The sequence below is a fragment of the Crocuta crocuta genome, unplaced genomic scaffold (assembly GCF_008692635.1).
Source record: "Crocuta crocuta isolate KB4526 unplaced genomic scaffold, BGI_CrCroc_1.0 scaffold260, whole genome shotgun sequence".
Classification (NCBI taxonomy): Eukaryota; Metazoa; Chordata; class Mammalia; order Carnivora; family Hyaenidae; genus Crocuta; species Crocuta crocuta.
Window position 1 is genome coordinate 6,812,359 of NW_027527525.1, and position 19,186 is coordinate 6,831,544.

The window sequence follows — 19,186 nt, forward strand, 5'->3', positions numbered from 1 at the left end:
GAAACTACAAGCTATTTACAAATGTTTACCAATGAAAATATAGACTCAGGTGAAGTCATTTGCTCAAGATCATGTAGCTTTCCAGTGGCAAAGCCAGAATACGAACTCTGGTTGTCGAGTTGCAAAACTCCTTCCACGTACGTGGTACAAGAGTCCTATCACATTACTGGCCATCCGATGCTGGAGCTTTGGTTGCTCCTATTTGAAAGTGTGTTTGGCTGACCAATCAGCCACACTCACCTATCAGCTGTTGCAGGGGTCACAGACAGAAACTTTGGCTTCATTGTGGAGCTGGGGTCGGGGTTTTTCCATCTGCGCCCAGTAGGATGCACTGGTCTTCCATATCTGAGGTTAAAAGAATAAGATGCACAGAGACTAATTGTGAATTATAAATAGGAATGTTTATAGATCTTTTTGGTTTGCATTTCCACATAGAACTATTTTTTGGTGCACTACATTGGCATTTTGATTAATGTTATGTTCTTGGCTTGTTCTTTAGTCACAGCAACACACAGATTTCTGTCTACATGTACTATTAACTGTCATCTGAGCTTCCCACGCAATGCAGCTGATAATTACACATTCCGAAAGCCGAGTGTCATGATCAATTAACTTGACAGGCTCCACTATTCAGATAGAAATGGGGGCTGTGCAAATCTGTTTTGTAGTATCTCAGTATAAATAGAGAAGTGATTAAGTGAAAGAACTACAATAAGTAATACTGGCTCAAACCCAGGCCCAGAAGGAGTGAGTAGAAAGATTTTGAGCACTGGGACCATTGAGACCAAAGTTCAAATCCTCATCCTGCCACTTCCTAGTTGAATGGCCTCACACAAGTTACTTAGACCTGCTTTTATTTTTAATTATATATTTACCTAAAAGGTGCATTTAAAAATCTGTGTGCTTCTTAAATAATAAACACCTTTACGTTTAACAGACCAGCTTAAAAACAAAACTAACCAGAGACGCCTGGGTGGCTCAGTCGGTTAAGAGTCTGACTTCGGCTCAGGTCATGATCTCACAGATCATGGGTTCGAGCCCCGCATCGGGCTCTGTGCTGACAGCCAGCTCAGAGCCTGGAGCCTGCTTCGGATTCTGTATCTCCCTCTCTCTCTGACCCTCCCCTGTTCATGCTCCCTCACCCTCTCAGAAATAAATAAAACATTAAAAAATTAAAAAAAAAAAAAAGAAAGAAAAAGAAAGAAACAGAATTGACCAGAGCTCAAAGCTCCTGGAACTTTCCTGGTTCTCATACTCCCTTTCTCCCCAGTGGTAACTCTGAACCTCTCCTACTCATCCTCTTTTTTTTCTTCTGTAGTTTCCCCACCTGTATATGTATCCCTAAATATATTTGTATTCTGCTTATCTGTTCTGAACTTTAGAAGCATCTTATGTGTGTATTTTCTGTGCCTTAATCCAGTTGTTCCACATTGTGTCTAGGATTAATTTGCCCTGATGTATGTGGCTATGGATCATTTCTTTTCACTATTATATAGCATTCAACTAATTGAATATAAAACAATGCATGCAACCATTCTACTGATGATAGCCATTTTAGATCCTTAGTATTATAAACAATATTAAAAGAAGCATTTCTGTACAATTTCTCCCCAGTGTAGCGTTTTTCTAGAGAAAGAGTTGACAAACTATAGCCCAAGGGCCAAATCCAGCCTGTCATTGGTTTTTGCAAATAAAGTTTTATTGGAAAATAATCACGTCCATTCATTTCTGTGTTGCATATGGCTGCTTTCTCACTACTACACACAAGATTCCATTTGCTCTCCTGAATGCCTCCTCCTTTCCTCAGTCCTCAACACAAAAACCCTATATCCCTCCATTCAAAAAGGTCTAGTTTTCTCTCTCTTTTTTTTTAGAGTCTCTGTAGTCCCTTAAAGAACAAGCCTAAATTACTACCAACTGCGTTAAAGAAAAAAAAAAAACAAGAACATTAAATTTCAAACACTCCAAAAGGTAAAGAGAAATTATTGTGTTCATTCTGGGGATAGTAGTTTAGGTGTGACTGAAGGGACAAGAATAAAGAATGCTTTTTGGAAATAAAAGCATTGTTGCTTTCACAGATTTCTGCATCCTATATCCTATACTTCATGCTTGTTCTTACTTACAAGGAGGCAATCATTCCTTGAAATAATCTCATTCCCTCTCACTGGAGCAATTTGGTCTAAAAATCACCCAAAGATGATTCCTTAGGAAGTCAGATAAGTGGGTTAGTCTGACCAAATGTGTGGCTACAAGAAGAATGCCAAGAATCTCACATCCTGTGAGACTTGGGAAGGGAATTTGCTACCTCCTATCTTTAGAAGAGATTCCAGTCTCATGCCTCAGGACACCACTGGGCAGTCCCAGAGGTAGCATCCTCTTGAAGCCTGCTATTTGCTTCTGGTAGAACTGTGTTGCTTCCCAGTATGTAGGAAGGGTGGTTTGTGGAAAATCTTTAGAACTTAATGCCATAGAGATTAGGCCTTGGGAAACCTTCAATTCCTTGATACCCAGACTTTTCAGATAATGTTCAATGACTCTTTCCTGCTGTGATATGTTTTAATTAAGTCAGCTGGTTACTTATTTCCATCATTTTTTTCAACACATCCTTGAAATTGGCAGAAACTAGGTGAAAGACATAGTGCTGGTATAGGTAAAGACAAATCTGAAATAGTCCCTATCCTTAAAAATAGCATCACCTACAATATTTGCAGGACTTAGTGCAAAATGAAAATGCATCTTTTGAAAATTCTTAAGATTTCTTTTTAAATTCTTAAGATTTTTCAAGATGATGATAGGTGATAGCACAGCATTCAACCAACTATAAAGTCCTTCTAAACATGGGGTACATGCAATTCATTCCCATGAAGCAGCCTTCATAATCTATTACATGAGGTAGATACACAAAAGTAGCTATATTATAAAGCGAGAAAGATGACAGTAACGTTAAATGTCTACACAAGTAATATGCTATAGTCATGTACTTCTAAAGGAGAAGCAGGGTAGGCAGCCCACAGCAGGAGGTATTTAAACTGGACTTTTAAAAAGTGAAGACATTTTTATAGGTAGAGAGCGTGGCCAACTGCATTCTTGGCTGGGAAACATTAAAAGAAAACTTCTGTGATGTGAGAATGTTGCTTTGACAGAACAGATATGAAGGCCACAAGAGTTAGAATAGAGAGTGCTGTATGAGTAATGTGGTAGCGGTGACCACAGAAAGGTCACTTGAGGTCAAATACTAGGGTGTCCTGGACCATGAATTCTTCAAATTTGGGCTTTCTCTTGAATTTTATATACTGAAACGTCCAAGATATTTAAGAAGGAGAATGATATGATCAGTTCTAGAATTCCCGAAAGAAAAATTAACTCCACTTGTAATGTGGCAAATGGATCAGAGAAAAAAGGGACCAGAGATGGAAAACTATCAGGCAATAGTTAATAACACCCAGGGCAAGACAGTGATGCGCTGTGATATAGATGAACAGGAGATAGATGGAAGACACACTTTTTCCTTGAAAAAGAAAAAGAGGGGGACTTCCAGAGAAGATGGCAGAGTACAAGAACCCTAACCTCACCTCATCCAAGGATACAACTAGATACACACACATCAGTGAATATAACCCAAAGAGGACCCAGAGCCTGGCAGAACAGGCTCTTCACCGTGAAATGTAAAACAGAGGCCACACTGAAGAGAGTAGGAAGAGCAGAGACATGGTAAGGAGAGAAACAGACCCATGGGACTGTCCTCAGGATGGAGGGACACTATGGGCTCAGAGAGGGGAGAGGACCAGACTCCACAGCAGGGACCCCAGGCATGGGGGGCCCACATGGAGAAGATGAATCCCCATCACATTTGGCCTTGGAAACCAGAGAGGCCTCACAATCAGTGGGGCTTGACAGCTGGAACTTTAAAAGCAGCAGCTCAGCTCTGGGAGAAACAGAAGGATGGAGTGCCCACCCTTTTTAAAAAAATTTTTTTAATGTTTTATTTATTTTTTTGAGAGAGACAGACAGATAGTGTGAGCAGGGGAGGGTCAGAGAGAGAGGGAGACACAGAATCAGAAGCAGGCTCCAGGCTCTGAGCTAGCTGTCAGCGAAGAGCCTGATGCAGGGCTCGAACTCACGAACAGTGAGATCATGACCTGTGCCAAAGTCAGAGGCTTAACGGACTGAGCCACCCAGGCGCCCCTGGAGTACCCACCCTTAAAGAGAGAGCACAACAAATAGCCCTGCTGAGGTGTAGCATAGAAGCGGCAGTTTAAAAAGTGTCTGGGGTATATGGGAAGGAAATTTATTTACTAATCTCAGAGCATGTGCTGGAGAGGCAGGGATCCTTGGGAGATTTCGCCAAGAACAGAAGAGCTGGCAGGTGCCGTTTCCCTTCCCAACCCCCCAGCCAGATACACAGACATTTGCAGCAAACAGCACAGTGCCAACACTCTCCACCTAGCTTGCTAACAATGTGCCCTATCCCCACACTCTTTTGTGGACATAACCCCTTGATCCCAGCTTGGCCTTGGCAGGAGTACTCCTGGGTGGCAACAGGTCCACTTCCAGAGCAAACCAGCATGGACCTTGCTGGCATGCACACCCCACCCCTGCATTCTCCTGAAAACCTGACCCCTCCAATATACCCTTGACTGGAGCCCATCCAGAGCAGTGCCACAAGGCTGGCAGCACGCAAGCGGCTCCCACAGGGAGCAGCACCACTCCAAGGTGGCTCTTGCTCCAGGAAAGGGAAAACTAGCCACACACACCAGTCAGCTGTGGCCCTGGCAGTGGGATGGGGGCAGACATCAGGTGTGACTGCAGGCTGTGACCATCAGTGACTGCTTGTCAGGGGTTAGTACAGGAAAAGTGCCTGCCATTTAGTGCTACTGCATCTCTGGCAAATGCCCAGTCTCACTCAACTCAAGCCCAAAGTAGCTGCAGACTGGCCCGCTAACAACACAGGGACGGACCCTGCCCACAACAGGCAAAGAGAAACTCTGTCGACAACTGGACTGAAGGCAAACGTGGCTCAGCCACAACATTAAGGTTCTCTCAACACACATAAGAGACGCCCCTGCAGCCCCAGGTCCTGGCGAACAGGGGCACTGCACTGCAGAGCACTACAGGGCCTCTTCGTCACATGGCCACCATTTTCAGGAAGAGGGGATGTAGCTCACATTCCTAACATGTAGAAACAGATACAAACAAATGAGGAGACAGAGGAACATGTCTCAAATGAAAGAACAGGAAAAAAATCACAGCAAGAGAGCTAAGCAAGACAGAGATAGTAATATGCTTATTGGAGAATTTAAAGTAATGGTCATAAAGATATTCAGTGGACTTGAGAAAAGAGTGGAGGACCTCAGTGAAACCCTCAACAAAGAGACACCTGTCAGAATGGCTTAAATCAAAAACACAAGAAAAAACAAGTGTGGATAAGGATACAGAGAAAAAGGAACCCTCATGCATTGGTGCAGCCACTGTGGAAAATATCATGGAGGCGCCTCAAACAGTTAAAAATAGAATTACCATATGATCCAGTAATTCCACTACTGGGTATCTGAAGAATATTAAATTCTAATTCAAAAAGATATATGCACCTCTATGTTTATCACAGCATTATTTACAATAGCCAAATTGTGAAAGTAACCCAAGTATCCATCAATAAATGAATGGATAAAGAAGGTGTGGTCTATATATATATATATATTTCCAATGGAGTATTATTCAGCCACAAAGATGAATGAAATCTTGCCATCTGCAACAGCAGGATGGATCTAGAGGTTATCATGCAAAGTGAAATAAGTCAGTTCAGAGAAAGACAAATACCATATGACTTCACGGACATGTGGAATTTAAGAAATAAATCAACAAAGAAAAAAGAGACTAACCAAAACACAGAATCTTAACTATAGAGAACAAAGTGATGGTTACCACAGAGGAGGTAGGTTGGGGGATGAGTGAAACGGGTGAAGGGGATTAAAAATACATTTATTGTGATGAGCCCTGAGTAATGTATAGAATACTGAATCATTATATTGTACACCTGAAACTAATATAACACTGTACATTAACTATACTATATATAGAATAGAATAGAATAGAATAGAATAGAATAGAATAGAATAGAATAGAAAAAGAGAACTACTGGGAATTTACGTGGTTTTTTTTTTTTCCCCTTAAACTACTGAGGTATGACTGACATGTAAAGAGCTGTGGATATTTAATGAATTCGACTTGATGAGCTCGGAGATAAGCATACACTCATAAAACCATCACCATCATCAAGACCATACACATATCCATCACCGCTCAGAATTCCCTCCTGCCTCTCTTTAGCACTATTATTTTATGTGTATGCATGTGGTAAGAACACTTAACAAATTTATCCTCTTGGGAAATTTTAAGTATACAATACAGTATTGTTAACTATGGGCACTATGCTATGTAGTAGATCTCCAGGATTTACTCATCTTGCATAACTGAAACTTAATACCCTTTGACCATCACTTCCCCATTACCCAACCCCACAGCCCCTGGCAACCACCATCCAACTCTGCGTCTATGAGGTGGACTATTTTAGATTCCACATCTAAGTGAGGGGTAGATGGGTTATAAATATTCATTCAGCACTCCTGGAGAATTCAATGCCAAGCTTAGGAAGATTGTTTTTGCACCTTGCCAAGCAATGACCAAGCCCAGACCCCCATTAACACATTCTAGGCAGGGGAGCTGTCAGCAAGGCAAACTCATGGATGTCATAGTAGGAAAGGGAAAGACCTACCCTGAGCTGCCCATGTCACTGTATGTTTGTTCCAATCAAACTGCTGGGCTGTTGAGGTGTAGGTGGGTCTGAAAATGTAATCCTTGTCAAGAGCTGGGCAAAGCTCTCCCAGAAACTTGCAGAGCTCTTGGCAAGAATTTTCAGGTAAACTCACCCAGAATATCTTTTTACATATTTTCCCTAAAACTCTCAGGAAAGCATCCATTTTTAAATTGATAGATGGGTAGGAACCAGAAAAAAAAGTTTTTAAATGCCCATATATGATATGTTTAAATACCCAAAGGATCATTTTGGGAGACATTTAAGAAAGTGTAATGTTTTTGATACAAAAATAGAGGACAGATATTAAAAGACTGATTTGTGGCCATAACTCAAATCAAGATTAACTGCAATGTATTAGAGTTTTGCAACTAATTAATGATCTGATTTGAGACAAATAATTTAGCTTCTCTTGTCTCTCATCTTGAAAATGAGCATATTATTTGCTTTGCAAACTTCCCAAGATTATTATATAGGGCAGAAGATGAACAGGTACACAACTATCATTGATGGGTCCCAAAGAACTCCAGAAATCTAAGATCTTATTAACAGTTCCTACAAAACTCAATGGTCTGGAATTTTTGACTCCAAAATTTTAATTTGCTTCTTTTTAGGAAATACACTTCCAAGAAAATATGGAATAGAAACCACTTAAGATGTTGTGTGTGTGTTGTTGTTGCTGGTGTTTTGGGACAAATGTATATAACAAATATTCACATCATAAGAGACTGCATAACACAAGAAGTAAATAGGAAGATCTGCCAGAACCTTCAGTATGGAACTGAGAAAATATATTCCGTGTATGTTGTCTTCTGAGCATATGGGAAATGTTAAAATAAATGAACCCAACAAATACTTGTAAATCACATTTGTTTCTCACACTTCCTCACCCCCCAACAAAAAACACTCATAAATCATCCATTTTATATATAAGCACAGTTGTTACCTCCTACTTGGCTGCTTTTGACTGTGTAAACTGGCCATGTTAAGTCCAACTGTTCCTGGCATAAAGAATTCAGCTGGCTCTTGCTCCAATATGTCTTGGGTTCACTAAGTTTATATGTCCCCATCTCCCACTAGGAAGAAAAGGCCTTGAGGGCAGGGACTGGCCCTTGGAGCCTTAGCTCCAGTCCAGTGCCTGACACACAGCTGGTGCTCAAACACTGGCGAAGGCATGAGCAGGGAGTGACAAGTTCCCGGAACGGTGCACACTGCCAGGTTTTCTTCTCCATATGACTATCAGATTTGCAAGAGTACGCTTTTCCTCTGCTGCGGGTATTTTCCCAAGACAAGACTAAGGCATCCTCTTGTGTGTTTTAATAACACAACTTCACTTAATGTGGAGTTTGTATAATTTCAATCTTTACATAGTTGTAATGATGATTAAATGGGGTTCCCACCTGTAAAGAGTCTAGTATTTACATGATATATCCTCAATAAGCTAAAAAGTACATTATTTGTGAGGCACCTGGGTGGCTCAGCAGTTAAGCATTAGACTCTTGATTTTGTCTCAGGTCATGATCTCATGGTTCATAAGATCAAGTTCTGCATCATGCTCTGTGCTGACAGTGTGGAGCCTGCTTGGGATTCTCTCTCTCCTTCTCTCTCTGCCTCGCAGGTGTTCTCTCTTTCTCTCTCTCAAAATAAATAAATTCATTTCTTAAAAAAGTAAATTATGTGTTCATTTATGAGAGAGAGAATAATGACTGAAGCCAGATTACCTAGAATCATATTCCAATTCTGCTACTATTGCTATGTGATCCCAGGCATGTAACATACCTCTCAGTGCCTCATGGCATTAGCTCTATAATGGGGAAATAATAGTGCTCACTTCATAGCACTGTTTTGAGACTCACATGAGATAGTGTGTTTGAAGGTAATGCAAGAAGATGGCGTATGTACATGGTGGTGGGAACACAAGAAGCATTCAATAAATACTAGAAAAATAAAGGAAACTCAAGAAACATTTGTTAATCACCTGCTACATACAAGAAAGTCAACTAGTTGCTCTGGTGGAGAAAAGACTGAATCCCAACCCTCACGGAGTTGAGATTCGAGGCAGAAAAGATCTCAATCTGAGGAATAATTGAAAACAGGGATAGTTAGAAATTCCCTCTACTGTTCTCCCAGTGCTTTGGACCAGCACATAATTGGGAGAAAAGAGATTTTTACAGGACCCATGTAAGTGGAATATTAAATGCCTCCGAACACTTCAGCTCTTGCGTGTAAGCTGGATATAAATAATAATAACAATAATAATAATAACCACCTGACTGTGCTTAAAATTTTATATTTGATCCTGTTTAATCTTTCCAACAAAATTTCAAAGTAAGCATGGTTACCTTCATTTTACAGACTGAAGTTCAGAGAAGATAAATAATTGCCCAAGGTCATACATTGTATCCCACAGCTGCACGAACCATGCCTCTATATTTTCCCCAGCCTTTTCCAGAACTTGGCAGCTACATCAATAAGCTTGCAGGATATATTCTGTCACTATGAATGCATCCTAAACAGGGGGATGGCCCACTGGCTGCGGTTGTTGTAGCTGGGCCTTTGCTTTCCATTGTGTTAGGGGTGAGGCTGTTCAGGGTGTTTCCTCCATCCCACTGTCAATCACAGTATCCTCCTCTGTGGCTCTCCTCACTTTCCCAGGGATCCACCTTTCAGCCTCCATCAGGCTCTGTCATAAATGCTCAGACCTTAACTTTGCTAAGGTCCTCCCACTTACCATCTGCACTGCCAGCTTGCCACCCAGCTCTGAAGCCAGTAGAGCGGTGGACACCTGCATGTCTTTCTCTAACCTCAGTTCTTCTTTCCACTTTCTGACTGGAAAGTCTGGCATTGGTGTTCCACTGAACTGCCCACAGTAGAGGCCAGCCCACCATGCGGCCACAGTTTCCATTTGCCGAGCATGCTCTGTACAGTTCCTCAGCAAGCACATGGGACCAGCCACATTCACCCATATGTACTTCAGTACTCATACCTGGTCCAGTCACCTAAAATATGAGGCACCTCTCCTCACAGAGAGATTGCCAAAGAACCCAGGATTTCTTGCAGGTGCTTCTCCCCTAAGACCCGTTTCTCGGTCTCCTGACTGGCTTCCAATTATCGGTTTGCAGCCTTAGCAACTTACCAGGGGAAATGTGAAACTGTCCCCCCACCCTCAACATGGAGAAGTAGAGACTGAAGAAAGACCACCTCAATGGGTAGGTGGCGGTGTTAACAAGCAACGGAACTTAGTGGTGATGCTTATCTTTGGTAGCCACAAGGTAAGTAGGTCTCCACACCCACCTGCGAGTATCCTAAAAGTTTATGTAGAGACCTTAAAGGGTTTCAGTCACATATATCAGCCAAAGAGTCTCAACTGCATCTCACTCTCTACAGGCTGTGTTCTTGAAATGGCTCAGAACATGGGAATGGTGGATGGATTGTACATTTCAAGGATGGGAGAGGGTGAGGAGCCTCCGACTGCCCCAGGGCCAGCTCGTGGGTCAAATGGCTACATCCCCTCAATGGCCTCCTACAACATCAAGCATTATTGCTCCATTAAATTGTGTAATGGCACAGACACAATAGAAGTTTATTTCTTGCTATGCAACAATACAGGATTGGTGAACAGAAGGGAGACATCCAGGTGGCCAGATGCTCTGTCAACATGGACATTCTAATACTACAGGGAGGAGAAAGACATGAAGGACAGGACATGGGAGGCTTTGTGGGCCAGGCATGGAAGTGGTATGCACCACACCTGCTCAGTTCCCATAAGCTAGAATTCAGTCACATGGCCTCCCTTAACTCCAGGAAAAAATGGCAAATGTAGAGCTGGCTGGGCAGCCACTCTAGAAAAAAAAGTAAGTACCAAATCCACGATTCCTACTTGGGTCTGCCTGGAGCTGAAGTCCATGCTTCTAAACTAGGAATTATGAGAGGTATCTATGGGTCCAGGATTTCCCCTAAGTGACTGTACATGTTTCAAATCATTTCATCCTCAAAACAACTCTATGAAGTGAGTTCTGTTATCTGATAGACAAAAAAAAAAAAAAAAAAAGCAGGCATGATTCAGATTCAAACAGTTCTTTCATGACAACTGGGCAATAGAGCATGTGTTTGATGAGGGCCCGCACCACCTTAGTCTGGCCTGGACAACTTCCCAGTGCCCTCCCAGCTCCATATGCAGCCCCTGAAAGCCAGGTTCTGAGATGACCTCAAAGCATTCTTCTCCCAGTTACCCCAAGAACAGAATTGAGCTGGGTCCCCCAGGAGGCCACCAAAGGCCCCAAGACATTCCGTGGGCTGCTATTTTGGCCTGTGTGATTCCATCACTGGATTATCCCACTTTCCAGATAATCCTTTCTGTGGGTTATCCAGGAATTCCACAATAAAACACTGAGAGAAGAAAGGTTTTGGCTTTTGACACAAAGATCTAATGTACTTGCAGCTTTTGGAACACAACATTTCTCCCAAAAACTTTACCATGAAATGGTGACATTTGTCAAGACTAAAAAGCTATAATTCTATTCATAGTCTTCTTTGAAGTTGAAAACTAAAATTGCATTTACTGGACATAGATTTAGAAACGTCTATTTTCAAAGTAACCACAGACCAATTCTTACAGTGGAGTCTTGTATCAGAGGAAATTTCATAGTGGTTCTTCTGAAAGAATTTCACAGCATTATGCTTATGAGTTCAGGCTTTGGAACCAGTTACATGTGTTTAAATCCCAGCTCTGTCACTTACCCTAGCTGTGTGCCCCCAGTATTTCCCAATCTGTAAAATGGGGGTAAATCCAGTGCCTATTTTTCTTAACACACAGTGTTTTGCTGGTTTAGTTGAATCTAGTGATTCAACACTTTCACACATCATGTGGTGCTTATCACAGCCGGTGCCTATGTTACAGTGTTGCTCTGAAGACTGAAGAGCTCAATGTGTTACGCTGAGTCAGCATAACGTTTGGTCCGTGGTGAGCATTCACCAGACTGTGGAAGGTGATGTGGCATTTTATTCTCTTCAATTTAAAACCCTCACAGTGATCAAACAGAAATCTCCTCCTTCTAACATCCCAAGCCTATCATTCAATACAGTAAAGATCAACCTGTGGGTGGAGTCTGACTCTCATCCTGTATCAGTGGGCACCCCATGGCTCCACAATGTGCATTCCCCCACTAAACTAGATGCAAACGGCGCATCCAGGACATGATTAACATGATGCTAGTTTGCAGCTCCACGACTAAAGGATGAAAAGGGCTTTCTAGTACAGTTATTAGAAGCCCAACTTTAGGGCCAGATAGACACACATTAAGAGTCTTACATTCTGTGTGGCTTCTCTATTCCTGGCTTTCACATTTTTTTTTAATTTTTAAAATTTTATTTTTTTTTTTAGAGAGAAGGAGAGCATGAGTGGGGGAAAGGGAGCAGAGGTAGAGACAGAATCTTAAAGCAGGCTCCATGCTCAGTGCAGAGAAAGATGGGAGGGTGGGCTCAATCTTATGACTGTGGGATCATGATCTGAGCTGAAATCAAGAGTTGGAGGCTCAACACACTGAGCCACCCAGGCGCTCCCAGCTTTCATATTTTTAAATGGGTTTTATAATAATCCATCTTTGTAGCCTACTATGAGGATTAAATCTGATGTTACAGACACTGTGCTAAACACTTGATAAACGCACAATGTCTTCAATGAGGACAGAAATCCCTTAAGGCTTTCAATGGATTCTCACTTTTTCTTTAAATAAAAACACGGTCAGTGTAAATGTAAAATGGTGTGATCACTATGGAAGTTCCTTAAAAATTAAATATAGGATTACAGTGTGATCCAGCAATTCTATTCTTAGGCATATACCCCCTAAAATGAAAACATATGTCCACACAAAAACATGTATACCAATGTTTATAGCAGCTTGAGTCATAATATCCAAAATGTGAAAACAACCCAAACACCCATTACCTGATGAGTGGATAAACACAATAAGCAATAAAAATAAATGAAGTACTAATACATTCTCCTGACATAGACAGCCCTCCGAAACTTTATGCCAAGTGAAAGAAACCAGACACAAAGACCACATGTTGTATGACTGTGTTTGAAAGAAATATCCGGCAGGTCTATACTGACTGGCAGTAGATTCGTGGTTCTCTAGGGCTGTAGGGAGGGGATGAGGTATGGGTTGGTATGGGGTTTCTTTTTTGGGGTGACAAAAATATTGTAACAGTGATGATAATTACATAACTCTATAAAGACACTAAACAGCATTGATTTGCACACTTCAAACAGGTGTATTTTATACTCTGTATATATTTCAATAAAGCTATTTACAAAGAATATATGTGATGGTAACATACCTACTCTAGGTTCTTAGCTGGAATGTCCAACATTGCCTTGTGTGTTAAAAACATTCCAAATGTCGCTATCAAATAAAGAGCAAAATAGGAAGACTAACTTTTCCTCTGAAATGTTCTGCCATTGCCAGAATTTTCACTCTCTTCCTAACCAGAAATCAGGTTGAATCAAGCTCCAAACAAACCTAAAGAAGCTGGAAGTGGAAAAGTGTGTTCCTGCAGCGAGGTATTGGTGCAAAACCAGACCCCATGCTCTATGGTTCTTCAGGCTAAAAGATGGATAATTTCTGGGGCACTTGGGTAGCTCAGTCGGTTAAGCGTCCGACTTCAGCTCAAGTCATGATCTCACAATTTGTGGGTTCGAGCCCCACATCAGGTTCTGTGCTGACAGCTCAGAGCCTGGAGTCTGTTTCAGATTCTGTGTCTCCCTCTCTCTGCCCCTCTACCACTCATGCTCTGTCTCTGTCTCAAAAATAAATAAACTATAAAAAAAAAGTTTAAAAAAAGATGGATAATTTCTTACCAATACATACATCCTCTTTCATAGGCAAACAGCTTGAAGATCAGAACTATGTTTTAACAAGGACATTAGACTAAAAGATTTTACTTACTTGGTCACACCATTATTCAAATAAAATTTTCCTCTACATTTATGAGTTCTTTCAGGAAAGTAATCTAATTTATTCATTTGTATAATTAGCATTTATGAACCAACTACTCTGTGCTAAGAACTACTCCAGACAGTTGTTAGATATGCTCAAATTATCTATTTGGACATCACCAAACAGAAGCATTTCATTTTCTCAAGATGCCCCATGTATTCTTATGGAGCCAAACAGGAATATAAATTCAATAAGTTAAGGTTTGGTCAGCCATCCAGAAAATGTAAAAAGCGTACTTTAATCTCCTAAGATTTTAAAGCAAAGCATGGTGACACATGACTGTCCACTGAGAAACCATTTCTTGTAAATCTCTGGTCCTATGCCTTCTACACAGATTAAAGTAGTATTGATCTAAAAAGAATGTTGAAGGGCACCTGGGTGGCTCAGTCAGTTAAGCGTCTGACTTCAGCTCAGGTCATGATCTTGCAGTTCGTGGGTTCAAGCCCCACATCTGGCTCTGTGCTGATAGCTCAGAGCCTGGAGCCTGCTTCAGATTCTGTGTCTCCCTCTCTGTCTGCTCCTCCGCTACTCACTCTCTGTCTCTCAAAATAAAATAAAGACATAAAATTTTTTTAAATAAATAAATAATTTTCTGTGGAATGGATAAAATCAAAAGCTGAGTTCAGTCCCTTAGGTAGAGGTTTTTCTTTTTGAATAGGTATTTGAATTATGCTTTCTTATACTAACCTGAGTCTATTTTTAGTTCCTCCTCTTGAAGGTTTTGTAATGAATTGAGTGCAGGGTGATTATTTTGAAACTCTACTTTATAAGATATTTGTTTCAATAGATGAGCATACTAATGTTGCAGAAGTAAGTATGAACAGTGTCTTATGAAAGACTTAGCCTCAAGATTATAAAATAATCCTTGTGTGAAGTAAAGTTATTTAATGATATGTTTAAAATGTTTTCAGAATCTATACATGGTAGATCACAGGCCATTAATATAACTTGCACTCTGTCTCTGTATCTTTCAAATATAAACATTAAAAATTAAAATAATAATAACAAAATAAAAAAGAATGTTGAAAAGAATTATTTTCCAATGAATAACCTGATTCTCTGAACACGGATTCCAACTACAATTTCCAACACGACAAAAAGAGAGACGTGTCACAGGAGACAGCGTGAGCCACTAGGGCACCAAGCTTGAGTCTGTCAGCCTCCTCTGTGCACTAAGCTTCACCTTGGCTGTTCCCTTCGGCTTTCAACTGGCTTCAATTACCTCTAGAGTTAGCTTCAGCAAACAACAAAGTATTGAAAACTCAATTTTCCATTCTTCAAAGTGCATTACTAGAAAAAGTGAAATGCAAGGCAACAAAGAACATTTAATCATTAGGATCTTGCCCCTTGCTGTGGTGAAACCGCACAGCTTGGCCCACGTCCAAGGCTAGAATTAATGAATGAGCAAGATTCTCAGGGAAAGTCTTTAACTACAGCCTGCTTCGCCCACAGAGCCTGCCTCGTTATTGCTCTTGGCATGTCTGCCTGTGTTTCTAATGGATCACCTTCCCTCAGGAACATGCATAGAGAGAAAGGTACAGCTTATGAATTCATGTTTCCATTTCTTGTCTTTAGAAACAGACTTAAGGAGATTTAATTACACTCAGGCAGGAAAGTCCTGAGTCTTAAAACAAAGCAATCATGTTCCGCCTTTGCTTATTCTTAGCTGTGGCGAATTGGGAGCTTGCTTGTGGCCATGTCCTGGGCTAGAGTATCCTTTTTTTTTTTTTTAAACGTTTATTTATTTTTGAGAGAGAGAGAAAGAGAGAGAGAGAATGAGCTGGGAAGGAACACAGAGAGAGGGAGACACATAATCTGAAGCAGGCTCCAAGCTCTGAGCTGTCCGCACAGAGCTTGATGCAGGGCTCGAACTGACAAACCACGAGATCATGACCTCAGTCAAAGTCGGATGCTCAACCAACTGAGCCACCCAGGTGCCCCACGGTTACCCTTCTTTAAGACGAAACTGTTGTTGAGTCAGAGTCAAGGGCCATGCTGGCTACCTCCTAGAGGCTGGNCGCAGGGCTCGAACTGACAAACCACGAGATCATGACCTGAGTCAAAGTCGGACGCTCAACCAACTGAGCCACCCAGGTGCCCCACGGTTACCCTTCTTTAAGACGAAACTGTTGTTGAGTCAGAGTCAAGGGCCATGCTGGCTACCTCCTAGAGGCTGGGACTTTGTTAGACAAGCCAAGAGAAGGGTTTTTTGGCTTTTATCCTGGAGTCCTCTCCTGGCTGCTTCTTTCTGTCCAGCTCTCCTAACACTGGAGCCGGAAACAAAACCTGACGTGGCTTTGTGACATTTGCTGGGTGTAACCCCCCCAACAGTCATGTCTCTGTTTTTATATGAATGTCACCCCAATTCCCTTCTGGGGTTCCCTGTGCACTCCCAGACACAGCCTGGCGCTGTCAGTGAATCACCCCACACATCGCTAACCAACGGAGTAAGCATGTGACACAAATTGGGGTCACAACAGTGCTCCCTCCAAATGCAAGGCTTCAATGATAAAATATGATAAACTGATGAAATGTATCACATATATCACAATGATAGAAAGAAAGAAAGAAAGAAAGAAAGAAAGAAAGAAAGAAAGAAAGAAAGAAAGAAAGAAAGAAAGAAAGGAAGAAAGGAAGAAAAAGAAAAAAACAAGCCAAACTGAACACAGTCAGGACTTTTTACTCAGGGAGAGGAGTGTTTGGGGGAACATATTTAATCAGTTCCTGCTCTTCCCTTGCCACTGCCCCCAACGCACACAGCTGCTGCACGCCCTCTGCCCTTCGGCCTCCCTTCTGTTCCATGAGCAACGCCATATCCTTCCAGTAAATTCCCTCTTTGCACAAGTTAACCAGAGTCTGTTTCTGTTACTTGAAACCAAGCAGCTGCATAAGAGGTGGAATTCTGCTCAGTTTAATAAAGCCAACTCAAGGATGTAACTAAGAACCTGGTTTCTGAAGATGGCCTATGCTTCCAGTCTGTCGGGAAATCTTTAAAAATGTACTTTATACTTGTGTAGCGCTTTATAGCCTTTAAAGCACTTTCTCTCCCTTCCTCTCTCTCTCTTTCTCTCTGCCCCCCACATATATATTATCTGAGTACATGCTCACTTATATATACACATACATAGAGAGAGAGACAGGCAAACAGGGAAAGAGAGGACTGAGAAACAGAGAATCATTCTCATTTCAGACTAAAACCCCAAACAACTCTGTGACGGACGAAACTACTGCTTATAGTAACTATAACTGAGGGGAGCCTGGGTGGCCCAGTTGATTAAGCAGCCTACTCTGGATCTCAGCTCAGGTCATGATCTCACGGTTCCTGAGATCAGCTCTGCATTCATAGTGCAGAGCCTGCTTGAGATTCTCTCTCCTTTCTCTCTGCTCCTCCTCCGCTCCTTCTCTCTCTCTCTCTGTCTCTCTCAAATAAATAAACATGTTTTAAAAAAGAAATTGTAACTGAAACACACAAAGATAGTAAAGAGAGTTGCTCAGAAAATCAACGGGGTTGTCAAGTCCTCTGATTTTCGGGATCCAATCCAGAATGCTTCCAAGCCAACGATACACAAAAGGATACAGCTAACATTTTAACACTTACAAATGAGGCATTATAGATGCCTTATCTCATTTAACCCTCTTTCATAGCCCTCTCAGATACAATTAGGCCACTTTAACCCTACAGAGTAACCAAGCATGTTAAGTAAAGTGTCCTAGTTCTCCAGGAGCAAGTTGCAAAGGTGAGAGCGACCACGTAAGCCCCTGAGGAGGGGGTGTGGCTGTAAAGTCTGGGTCCTTCACCCCACTTCACAGCAATCCTCTGCAGTGAGGGGAAATAAACCATTACTGGATTTAAATCAGAATAAATTTTCAGTAAATGTTACTCAGTAATTGGTTTAACTGGGAGGGGAGTAGACCCCTACTACTGAACATAAATCAATATTAATTCCATGCAGATTAAAGAGTTGGAGGTTTAAAACCAACACAATAAACCAAGTAGAATAAAATATGGGCAAGATTTTTCAGTTCTCAGAATGAGTAAAGCCTTTCTGGGCAGGAAAAAAAAAGGAAGCATCTCAAAAGAAATTATTGATATGTTGATTGCCTACCAATTAAAAACATCTGTAGCACAAAAAGTACTATAAGATGAATTCAAACAGGAAAAATACTTCCAAAATACGTTATATAAGGTGAACAGGCTTAGTATATAAATATTTCTCCTAAAACAAAAACAAACACTTCAACTTTTTAAATATGCAAGTCATATATAGATTGGAGAAGATGTCATAGAGATAGGCAGAACACATCTAATAAATGTGGGTTCTCTAAGAATTAAATAAACAAAAATTAAGGAAATTATAAGCTTCCATTTCTCACTCCCCACACTGACATAAAAATGTTTCTGTAGTAGTATCAGCACTATGACCACATTGTAAGCATTCACGGGCACAAAGATGGTGTAAACAGGTATAACTTCTTTAGAGGACACCTGAGCAGTATTACCAATGTTTAAGTGATGCCCATACAATGTATCTCAACGGGGTAGGGTTTTAACATACATTAATATGATAAAATGTGATGAAATTATTGGGTGACAGAACGATTTCTGTCTTCTTCTTTTCTATATGTCCGTATTTTCCAAGCTTTTACAATGAATATCCCCAGGAAAATGTGTGTGCATACATATATACACACACATTGCTACATATATATGTATGTGTATACACACACACACACAATTTTTTAAATTTCTGCACATTGAACTTGACATATATTTACGTGTATGTGTTTGTGAGGTAATTGAGAAGTTCAAAGTCTGGGCAGTATAAACAGAAACCATTCCATTCTCATCCTACTCTGTGAAATCTCCCTTTTCCCTCCCATGTTGATACCCTAGGCATATTCCACAATTTCTGGACACTTTCGGTTATTTGAAAACTCAATCCTCTCATTTTATTTATTTTTTTTTGTTTTTTTTTTGTTTTGTTTTTATTTATTTCTAGGAGAGAGAGAGAGACAGTGTGAGCAGGGGAGAGTCAGAGAGAGTGGGAGTCACAGACTGAAACAGGCTCCAGGCTCCGAGCTGNTAACTTGGGGTGGGGAATGGAGCATGGGTCGCTCTGCCTCAGGGCACTTACCTGCTTTCCCTCTTTTGGATCTAGCTCTTCTTCTTTGGGGGACAGAGGTGATAGATAGATGGTAGGTAGGTAGGTAGGTAGATAGACAGACAGACAAGAGGGAGGGAGGGAGGAAGAATATAGGGAGGGGGGAAGAAGGGAGGAAGAGAAGACAGAAAAGAGGCATGGAGGGAGGAGGGAGAAGGGAGGGAGGAGGGGAGGAGGGAGGGAGGGAGAAGGGAGGAAGGGAGGAAGGGAGG